This window comes from Arachis stenosperma, chromosome 2 (genome assembly GCF_014773155.1).
Source record: "Arachis stenosperma cultivar V10309 chromosome 2, arast.V10309.gnm1.PFL2, whole genome shotgun sequence".
Classification (NCBI taxonomy): Eukaryota; Viridiplantae; Streptophyta; class Magnoliopsida; order Fabales; family Fabaceae; genus Arachis; species Arachis stenosperma.
Genome location: NC_080378.1, coordinates 12326929 through 12338646, shown reverse-complemented (window position 1 = coordinate 12338646; position 11718 = coordinate 12326929). Strand labels below are relative to the sequence as shown.

General features: G+C 35.2%; 1 non-coding gene across 1 annotated transcript; it reads right to left on the bottom strand.

Moving 5' to 3' along the window:
- Positions 1-1569: 1569 nt before the first annotated feature.
- LOC130965061 (small nucleolar RNA R71) lies at positions 1570-1677 on the bottom strand. Its single transcript, XR_009081118.1, has one exon. It is a non-coding gene; the product is annotated as a small nucleolar RNA R71 (small nucleolar RNA).
- Positions 1678-11718: the final 10041 nt, after the last annotated feature.

Here is an 11718-nt window from a genome sequence, read left to right as displayed (position 1 = left end):
TCATTAAAAATTCAAAAGTAAAAAAAAATATATTTTACTTATCCTTCTCAAAATTTTCGAAATTTTGAGTTGACTTGGTCAAAAATTTTTAAAATTTAGTTGTTTCTTGTTAGTCAAGTCAAAATTTCAATTTAAAAACTTTATCTTTTCAAATCTTTTTCAAAATCAATTCTTTTTTATTTTTTTATTTTCGAATTTCATTCTTAAAATTTTTCAAAATCTTTTTCATTTTTCTTCTCTAATGTTTTTGAAAATTTTAAAACTAATATTTCAAAATCTTTTTCTTATTTTTATTTCATATTTTCGAAAACTTTACTAACAATTAATGTTTTGATTCAAAAATTTCAAGTTTGTTACTTTCTTGTTAAGAAAGGTTCAATTTTTAAATTCTAGAATCATATCTTTTAGTTTCTTGTTAGTCAAGTCATCAACTTTAATTTTAAAAATCAAATCTTTTTAATTTCTTTTTCAATTCTTTTTCAAAATAAATTTCAATCATATCTTTTTAAAATTTTAATTTCAAAATCTTTTTCTAACTTCTTATCTTTTCAAAATTTATTTTCAAATCTTTTTCAACTAACTACTTGACTTGTTTGTTTTAATTTTAAAAATTTACTATTTCTTATCTTTTTCAAAACCACCTAACTACTTTTTCCCTTCTCATTTTCGAAAACAACTCACCACTTTTTCAAAATTCTCTTTAATTAACTAATTGTTTTAAATTCTAATTTTATTTCTTTTTCAAATTTTCGAAACTAACTTAATTAATTAAATAAAAAATTATTTTTCTTTTCTCTCATCTTAAAATTTGAATACTCTCTCTCTCATCTCTTTCTATTTATTTAATCACTAATACTTCTCTTCTACTCATAATTCAAACCCCTCTCTCTCTTCTCTTTGTTCGAATTACTCATCTCCTCTCTCTTCTCATTCTTCTATTTCTTCTATTCTTATACTCACATAAAGGAGTCTCTATACTGTGACATGGAGGATTTCACTACTCCCTTTGTTCTCTTCTTTTTCATATGAGTAGGAACAAGGATAAGGACATTCTTGTTGAAGCTGATCCTGAACTTGAAAGGACTCTGAAGAGGAAGCTAAGAGAAGCTAAAGCACAACACTCTGGAGAGGACCTTATAGAAAAATCATGAAAAAGAAGCAGATATGGCAGCCGAACCCAACAACAATGCTAGAGATGCAAGGAAGATGCTTGGTGACTATACTACACCAACTTCCAACTTCTATAGAAGAAGCATCTCAATTCCTACCATTGGAGCAAACAACTTTGAGCTTAAGCCTCAATTAGTTTCTCTAATGCAGCAGAATTGCAAGTTTTATGGACTTTCATCGGAAGATCCTCATCAGTTCTTAGCTGAATTCTTGTAGATCTGTAATACTATTAAGACCAATGGGGTTGATCCCGAGGTCTACAAACTTATGCTTTTCCCATTTATTGTAAGAGACAGAGCTAGGACATGGTTGGACTCACAACCTAGAGAAAGCCTGAACTCTTGGGACAAGTTGGTCACAACTTTCTTGGCCAAATTTTTCCCACCTCAAAAGCTGAGCAAGCTTAGAGTGGACGTCCAAACCTTCAAACAGAAAGATGGTGAATCCCTCTATGAAGCTTGGGAAAGATACAAGCAATTGACCAGAAGGTGTCCTTCTGATATGCTCTCAGAATGGAGCATCTTGGATATATTCTATGATGGTCTGTCTGAATTGTCCAAGATGTCATTGGACCACTCTTCTGGTTGATCTCTTCATTTGAAGAGAACCCCTGCAGAAGCTCAGGAACTCATTGAGGTAGTTGCAAATAACCAGTTCATGTACACTTTTGAAAGAAATCTTGTGAGTAATGGGATGACTCAGAAGAAAAGAGTTCTTGAGATTGATACTCTGAATGCCATATTAGCTCAGAATAAAATATTGACTCAGCAAGTCAATATGATTTCTCAGAATCTGACTGGATTGCAAGCTACATCTGGCAGTACTAAAGAAGCCTCCTCTGAAGGAGAAGCTTATGACCCTGAGAATCCTGCAATGGAAGAGGTGAATTACATGGGAGAATCCTATGGAAACACCTATAATCCTTCATGGAGAAATCATCCAAATCTTTCATGGAAGGATCAACAGAAGCCTCAACAAGGCTTCAATAACAATAATGGTGGGAGAAATAGGTTTGGCAATAGCAAGCCTTTTCCATCATCTTCTCAGCAACAAACAGAGAATTCTGAGCAGAGCCTCTCTGGCTTAGCAACCATAGTCTCTGATTTATCTAAAGCCACTCTCAGTTTCATGACTGAAACAAGGTCCTCCATCAGAAATTTAGAGACACAAGTGGGTCAGATGAGTAAAAGAGTTACTGAAACTCCTCCTAGTACTCTCCCAAGCAGTACAGAAGAGAATCCCAAAAGAGAGTGCAAGGCCATAACTATATCCAAAGTGGCCGAACCTGGAGAGAGTGAAAAGGCAGTGATTCCCAGTGAGGAAGACCTTGCTGGACGTCCACTGACCAAAAAGGAGTTCCCTAATGAGGAACCAAAGGAATCTAAGGCTCATACAGAGACCATAGAGATTCCACTGAACTTCCTATTACCATTCATGAGCTCTGATGAGTATTCTTCCTCTGAAGAGGATGAAGTTATTGATGAAGAGCAAGTCGCTAGGTATCTAGGAGCAATCATGAAGTTGAATGCCAAGTTATTTGGTAATGAGACTTGGGAGGATGAACCTCTGTTGCTCATCAATGAACTAAATGCCTTGGTTCATCCGAAGTTACCTCAGAAGAAACCGGATCCCGGAAGGTTCTTAATACCTTGCACCATAGGCACCATGACCTTTGAGAAGGCTCTGTGTGACCTGGGGTCAGGTATCAACCTCATGTCACTCTCTGTAATGGAGAAACTAGGGATATTTGAGGTACAAGCTGCCAGAATCTCACTAGAGATGGCAGACAAATCAATGAAACAGGCTTATGGACTTGTAGAGGATATCTTAGTGAAGGTTGAAGGCCTCTACATCCCTACTGACTTCATAATCCTAGACACTGGAAAGGATGAGGATGAATCCATCATCCTTGGAAGACCCTTCCTAGCCACAGCAAGGGCTGTGATTGATGTGGACAGAGGAGAGTTGGTCCTTCAATTGAATAAGGACTACCTTGTGTTTAAGGCTCAAGGATCTTCTTCTGTAAACATGGAGAAGAAGCATGAAAGAATTCATTCAATTCTCTCCATACAGAGTCAAGCAGAGCCCACACACTCAAACTCTAAGTTTGGTGTTGGGCGGCCACAATCATGCTCTGAGCATCTGTGAAGCTTTGAAAAAGCTTATTGTCAAGCTATTGACATTAAAGAAGCGCTTATTGGGAGGCAACCCAATTTTATTTATCTATGTTAATTATTTTTCCATTTCAATTTCCATTATTAGTTTTCTTTATGTTGATGATCATGTGAAGTCACAAAAACAGTTGCAAAAATTAAAGCAGAATAAAAAACAGCATCAAAAATAGTACACTCTGGAGGACAGGCTTATTGCCATTTGAACGCCAATAAAGATAGCAGAATGGGCGTTTAACGCCCAGTCTGGCAGTATTCTGGGCATTAAACACCAGAATTGGCAGACAGACTAGCGTTTAACGCCAAAAAAGGGTGTCTGGTGTCTGGCTGGCATTTAACGCTAGAATGGGCAGCAGAGATGGCGTTAAACGCCAGAAATGGCACACAGAGGGCGTTTAAACGCCATAAATGTGCAGGGATGAGAAATTCTTGATAGCTCAGGATCAGTGGATCCCACAGAATCTCCACCTATCCCAACTCACCCTCTCTCCTCTTCACATCTTTCCATAACACTCTTTTCCAAACACCATTCACCTATCAAATCCTACCCTCTTCCCCATAATCTCTTCACCACTCCCATCCATCCACTATTTCCTAAAAAACCCATCATAAACCTCACCTACCTCACCATTCAAATTCAAAACATTTCCCTCCTAACCCCACCCACTCTCACACGGATTCCCTCTCTCCCTTACCCTATAAATACCCTTATTTACCACCTTCAATTTCACACATCACAAACACTTCATAACCCCCTTGGCCGAACCATTCATACCCTTCCATATCCTACATTTCTTCTTTTTCTCCTCCCTTCTTTCTTCTTTTGCTCGAGGACGAGCAAACCTTTTAAGTTTGGTGTGGGAAAAAGCTCTGCTTTTTATTTTTCCATAACCATTAATGGCACCTAAGGCCAGAGAAACCTCTAGAAAGAGGAAAGGAAAGGCAGTTACTTCCACCTCTGAGTCATGGGAGATGGAGAGATTCATCTCAAAGGTCCATCAAGACCACTTCTATGAAGTTGTGGCCAAGAAAAAGGTGATCCCCGATGTCCCCTTCATGCTCAAAAAGAGTGAATATCCCGAGATCCGACGTGAGGTTCGGAGAAGAGGTTGGGAAACTCTCACCAACCCCATCCAAGAAATCAGAATCTTAATGGTTTAAGAGTTCTATACTAATGCATGGATCACTAAGAACCATGATCAAAGTGTGAACCCAAACCCAAAGAATGGCTCACAATGGTTCGGGGGAAATACTTAGATTTCAGTCTGGAAACTGTGAGGTTAGCATTCAACTTTCCAATAATGAGAGGAGATCCTCATCCTTTCACTAGAAGAGTCAACTTTGATCAAAGGTTAGACCAAGTCCTCATGGACATCTGTGTGGAAGGAGCCCAATGGAAGAGAGACTCCAAAGGCAAGCCGGTTCATTCAACGCTCTATCATTCCTACTAGCAACTGGTCCGAAGTAACTGTAGATCGGGCTATCATGATCCATAGTATCATGATTAGAGAGAAAGTAGAAGTTCATGATATCATACCTCTAGAACTATACAAGGTGGCTGACAAGCCCTCCAATTTGGCAAGGTTAGCTTTCCTTCATCTCATCTATCACCTATGCAATTCAGCCGGAATTGTCATAGAGGAAGACATCCTCATTGAGGCAAACAAGCTCATAACTAAAAAGAGGATGGAGCAAACTAGAGAGCCCACTCATGGACCTCAACAAGAGCATGAGGAAGTCCCTCATCAAGAAATCCTTGAGATGCCTCAAGGGATGCATTTCCCTCCACACAACTATTGGGAGAAACTCAACACCTCCTTAGGAGAATTGAGTTCCAACGCGGAGCAACTGAGACTGGAGCACCAAGAGCACTCCATCATCCTCCATGAAATTAGAGAAGATCAAAGAACCATGAGGGAGGAGCAACAAAAGCAAGGAAGAGATATTGAGGAGCTAAAGCACTCCATAGGATCTTCAAGAGGAAGAACTAGCCGCCATAACTAAGGTGGACCCGTTCTTTAATCTCCTTGTTTATTTTCATTTCTATTTTCGGTTTTTATGCTTTATGTTTTGACTATGTTTGTGTCTTCATTACATGATCATTAGTGTTTAGAGTCTATGTTTTAAAGCTATGAATGTTCCATGAATCTTTCACCTTTCTTAAATGAAAAATGTTTCTATTTGCAAAAGAACAAGAAGTACATGAATTTCGAATTCTATCTTGAAAATAGTTTAATTATTTTGATGTGGTGGCAATACTTTTTGTTCTCTGAATGAATTTTTGAACAGTGCATATTTTTTTATAGTGAAGTTTATGAATGTTAAAATTGTTGGCTCTTGAAAGAATAATGAAAAAGAGAAATGTTATTGATAATCTGAAAAATAAAAAAAAATTGATTCTTGAAGTAAGAAAAAGCAGTGAAAAACACAAGGCTTGCGAAAAAAAATAATAATAATAAAGAAAAAGCAAAAGCAAGCAGAAAAAGCCAATAACCCTTTAAACTAAAAAGCAAGGGTAAAAAGGATCCAAGGCTTTGAGCATTAATGGATAGGAGAGCCCAAAGGAATAAAATCCTGGCCTAAGCGGCTAAATCAAGTTGTCCCTAACAATGTGCTGGTGTCGTGAAGGTCCAAGTGAAAAGCTTGAGACTAAGTGGTTAAAGTCGTGATCCAAAGCAAAAGAGTGTGCTTAAGAACTTTGGGCACCTCTAACTGGGGACTCTAGCAAAGCTGAGTCACAATCTGAAAAGGTTCACCCAGTTATGTGTCTGTGGCATTTATTTATCCAGTGGTAATACTGGAAAACAAAATGCTAAGGGTCACGGCCAAGACTCATAAAGTAGCTGTGTTCAAGAATCAACATACTAAACTAGGAGAATCAATAACACTATCTGAATTCTGAGTTCCTATGGATGCCAATCATTCTGAACTTCAAAGGATAAAGTGAGATGCCAAAACTGTTTAGAAGCAAAAAGCTACTAGTCCCGCTCATCTAATTGAAACTAAGCTTAATTGATGTTTTGAAATTTATTGTATATTCTCTTCTTTTTATCCTATTTTATTTTTAGTTGCTTGGGGATAAGCAACAATTTAAGTTTGGTATTGTGATGAGTGGATAATTTATACGCTTTTTAGCATTGTTTTTAGGTAGTTTTTAGTATGTTTTAGTTACTTTTTATTATATTTTTATTAGTTTTTATGCAAAAATTATATTTCTGGACTTTACTATGAGTTTGTGTGTTTTTTTGTAATTTTAGGTATTTTCTGGCTGAAATTGAGGGACTTGAGCAAAAATTTGATTCAGAGGCTGAGAAAGGACTGCAGATGTTGTTGGATTCTGACCTCTCTGCACTCAAATGCATTTTTCTGGAGCTACAAAAGTCCAATTGGCGTGTTCTCAATTAGGCTGGAAAGATAACATCTTGGGCTTTCCATAAATATATAATAGTTTATACTTTGCTTGAGATTTGATGGCCCAAACTGGCGTTCAAACGCCAGCCAGAGACCCTTTTCTGGCATAAAACGCCGGAACTGGCACCAGAACTGGAGTTAAACGCCCAAACTGGCATCCAAGCTGACGTTTAACTCTAGAAAAGGCCTATGCATGTGTAAAGCTTAATGCTCAGCCCAAGCACACACCAAGTGGGCCCCGGAAGTGGATTTCTGCACTATCTACACTTAGTTACTTATTTTCTGTAATCTCTAGTAACTAGTTTAGTATAAATAGCACTCTTCATTATTGTATTTAATCTTTTTTTTTAATCTTTTGGACTTTTATTCCATTTGGGAGCCTGGCCATTTGGCCATGCCTAGACCTTTTTTTCTTATGTATTTTCCAATGGTGGAGTTTCTACACCTCATAGATTAAGATATGGAGCTCTGCTGTTCTTCATGAATTAATGCAAGTACTATTGTTTTTCTTTCAACTCACGCTTACTTCTTCTTCAAGATATACTCTCGTACTTAATTCAGTTAAGTCAGAATGAAGGGGTGACCTGTGACAATCACCCACTATCTTTGTTACTCGCTTAGCCAAGATCCGCGTGCCTGACAACCACAAGCGGTCTACATGATGTTCAACGTAGTCATTGGACGACAGTCGGAATATAGTCTCTTGGGTCTCTAATCCACGGTGCATTCGAATCCGTGAGATTAGAACCTTCGTGGTAGAGGCTAGAACCAATTGGCAGCATTCCTGAGATCCGGAAAGTCTAAACCTTGTCTGTGGTATTCCGAGTAGGATCTGGAACGGGATGACTGTGACGAGCTTCAAACTCACGAATGTTGGGCGCAGTGACAGTTTGCGAAAGGATAAAGAGATCCTATTCCGACACAAGTGAGAACCGACAGATGATTAGCCGTGCGGTAGCTGTGCCTGGTATTTTTCATCTGAGACGAGAAATCCGACAGTTGATTAGCCGTACAGAAACCGTAGCCTGGACCATTTTCACTGAGAGGATGGATGGTAGCCATTGACAACGGTGATCCACCAACATACAGCTTGCCATGGAAGGGAGCACGCATGATTGGATGAAGACAATAGGAAAGCAGAGGTTCAGAAGCAACAAAGCATCTCCAAACGCTTATCTGAAACTCCTACCAATGAACTACATAAGTATCTTTATTTTAATTTACGTTTTATTTATCTTTCAATTATCAAAACTCATAACCAATTGAATCCGCCTGACTAAGATTTACAGGATGACCATAGCTTGCTTCAAGCCGGCAATCTCCATGGGATCGACCCTTACTCGCATAAGGTTTTATTACTTGGACGACCCAATGCACTTACTGGTTAGTTGTACCGGAGTTGTGAAAAGTGTGATCACAATTCCGTGCACCAAAAACCAAGGAAGACGTGGGTGTCAAAATTTGGGAGTTAAGGTTATTCATAGTCAAGGCAAGGTCATAGCTGAAAAAACGAGGAAGTAAGATCGTGGGCCAAGATTCTCCATAGCAAGTCTATCTCCATGGTCTATAAATAAGAGAAACTTAGAAGAGTTTCGGGACTTTTTTTAAAAATACTAGATCATCACATATAAGCCTCCACCAAAATTCCTAGTCCTAGCAATGCAACGGATGACCATGGAGTATATGTGCATGTAAGTGTTGGAAGTCTATTTTTACTTGCTTTTCTTTTATTTTCTTTTTCCATTTTATTTCATTATTTGCTTTACGCATTTTATTTTAACTTTTGTTTTTCAAGTATTTTGCTTTCTTTCAATTTCAATTTTAAAGCTTCATCTGTTTTATTGCAATTCATTATTATTTACCACAATTCAAACATCTCATATATTTTGACATGAACACTAAGTAATTCCGGTGTTGAGGTCACTCTTTTTCAGAGTAGTTATATCTGCTCCTCGATACTTGGGATCTTGATACAAGCTCGATTCGACACCCTGTCGAGGTTACCAAAAATCAAGTGAAATAGTTGCACATTGTAGTTACTTTAGTTTCAGTTATGTTGAGTTGTATTAGTTAATTATACTTTTAGAATAGTTAGTTATCATTGCCAACTGTTACTACCCATTGGTATAAATCGCACTCTTATCAACTCCAACTCACTCACTCTCTCTCTCTCTCTCTCTCTCTCTCTCTCTCTCTCTCTCTCTCTCTCTTACCTTCATTAATGTTATCTATCATTGTTATTCACCACAATAAGAATGTTAAATACCGTCAGATTTAGCGTCGGACATTAGCGACAGATTTGGCAATAAATTCATTGGGTAAAACAATTACTGTCGGATCTGGATTTCCGACAGTAAATTCACCGGTAATAATTGAAGGAAAAAAAAAGAAAAATTGGTGCGATCATTTTCGGAGGATTTACCGACGGATAAAATCTGCCGATAATCTGAATTAATAGAACGCTGCGTTTTGGTCATTCGCAAAGCGTTACCATCGGATTTATCCGCCTGTAAATCCGATTGTAATCTAGCCCTAAATTTAAATTGCGAACCTTCTCCCCCTTATTTTTGAACTACTCTCTCTCTCTCTAACTTTCTCCTTTCTCATTCTCCCCCTTCCACAAGCATCGGCCACCACCAACATCGTTCAAAGACTGCATAGACTCTTTGCGTCGCGTTGGTCGCTCTATCACCGCCATTTTTGTCACTCCCGCCACTGTTGCCATCGTTGTCACCGTTGCTCCCCGTATTGCCGGGGTTACCTCCTCCCTCCTTCTAAGTGTGTTATCCTCCTCCTTGTTCCTACTATTTTTTAATTTATTTAAAAAAAACTAATGCATCCCTGATGGTTGGTCACTGTCGCCGCCACTTCGGCGTCTGTGTTGCCACCATGCTAGAAAAGTCCTCTGCACCACCAATGTCTCCAAGTAACTCACCAATTAGTTTTGGGTAGTTAAGACCTAAACCCTAATTTATCTAATTTTAGTTTATTATGTATTAGAAAATTTGCAATTAGGATGTTTGTATTAGCGATTTAACTGTTTTTCAGATTTAGTTCATGGATTAGTTTAGATTCAGGGTTTTTTAATTCTATTTTGATTTTGAATTTTTGTTAATTCTATTTTGATAATTCTATGTTTAGAATTTTATTTATGATTTTGAATTTTGTTTTGACGATTCTGTATTTATTATTTTGATTTCTATTTATTGTTCTGCAAGTGTAAGATCTCAAATTGCATTGTTCTAATTTCTATTTTGGTGTTATTTGAGTTCTTTTTTTCTGAGTTAATTGTTGTTAATTGTCTGAGTTGATATTAACTTGTTTATTTTTTTAGTTAATTATTGACTTATTATTTATTGTTGTTAATTTTCTAAGTTTATTTTGAGTTTATTATTTTTTGAGTTACTCAGTTGATTGTTGTTAATTGTCTGAGTTAATCTTGTTTATTTTTAGAGTTAGTTATTAATTTATTGTTTATTATTGTCAATTTTCTAAGTTTATTATTATTTGAGTTAATTATTTTCTGAGTTAATCTTGTTTATTTTCTGAGTTAGTTATTAACTTATTGTTTATTGTTGTCAATTTTTTAAGTTAATTATTATTTGAGTTAATTATTTTCTGAGTTAATTAGTTTATCATTGTTAATTGTCGGAATTAATCTTAACTTGTTTGTTTTTTGAGTTAATTGTTGATTTATTGTTTGTTGTTGTTATTTTTTTAATTTTATTATTATCTGAGTTAATTAGTTGATTGTTGTTAATTGTCTGAGTTAATCTTAACTTGTTTATTTTCTGAGTTAGTTATTGACTTATTATTTGTTGTTGTTGATTTTCTAAGTTTATTATTATCTGAGTTAATTGTTTTCAGAGTTAATTAATTTATTGTTATTAATTGTCTAAGTTAATATTAATTTGTTTATTTTCTGAGTTAATTATTGACTTATTGTTTATTGTTGTTAATTTTCTAAGTTTATTATTATCTAAGTTAATTAGTATTGTATTTTTCATTTATTAATCTAGAAATTATTAAATTTAAATATTTAAAATTATATATTAAATAAAAAAAATAAATTTAAATTTATTGTCAGATTTACCATCTATTAAATCTACCGTTAGTTATTAATTTAATTATTAATTAATAATATATTATTATCGAATTTACCAGAGAAAAATCCGAGTATCCGACAGAAAAAATTGCTAGTAAAAATTTTTTTATGGTAATTAATAGCAGATAAAAACTCCCCCAATAAATAATTATCGACAAAATTTATTTTATCAAATTTATCTCGATAGTATTCAGTACTTTTTTTTGTAATGATTGTTTATATACTTTTTTAGATTAAAGCATTGTCAAAACACAAAACAAATTGGCAGTTGTTTATTTATTTGAGTAAATTAAAGGTTTCGTTTTAGTCCCTAAAATTGTAATGTAATTAATTTTTAGTCTCTGAAATTACATTATGCCAATCATTTTAATTTAATCTATCTTTAACTAGTTGATCAATCGTTAATATTTGTTAATATATTCTATTAAGTAATAAATCAATACATTTAGGCTGCGTTTGTTTTTAGAGACAGGACAGAACATGACATTGAAACAGAGACAATAGGACGAAAACACTAAAAATTATCTTTTGTGTATTGTGTTTGAATACGATGGACAAGACACTAATATAATGTCTAGTATTATGTTTGGATACACATAGACAAGACTAAAATATTATATGAAATGACTAAAATAGCCCTGTGATTCCAAATTTTTTACATCAATACAAATTAATTTAATAAAAAATAGAGTACGTAGGAGTACAGACGAAACTTAAAAAAAATATTTGAGGAGGCAAAAGATTTTAATAAAAAAATATATTAGTATTTATATTAAAATAAAATTTATAAAAATATAATTATTTTATTTTAAAATTTATTATTAATATGTAGGAATACATATGGTTAAGATTAATAAAAAA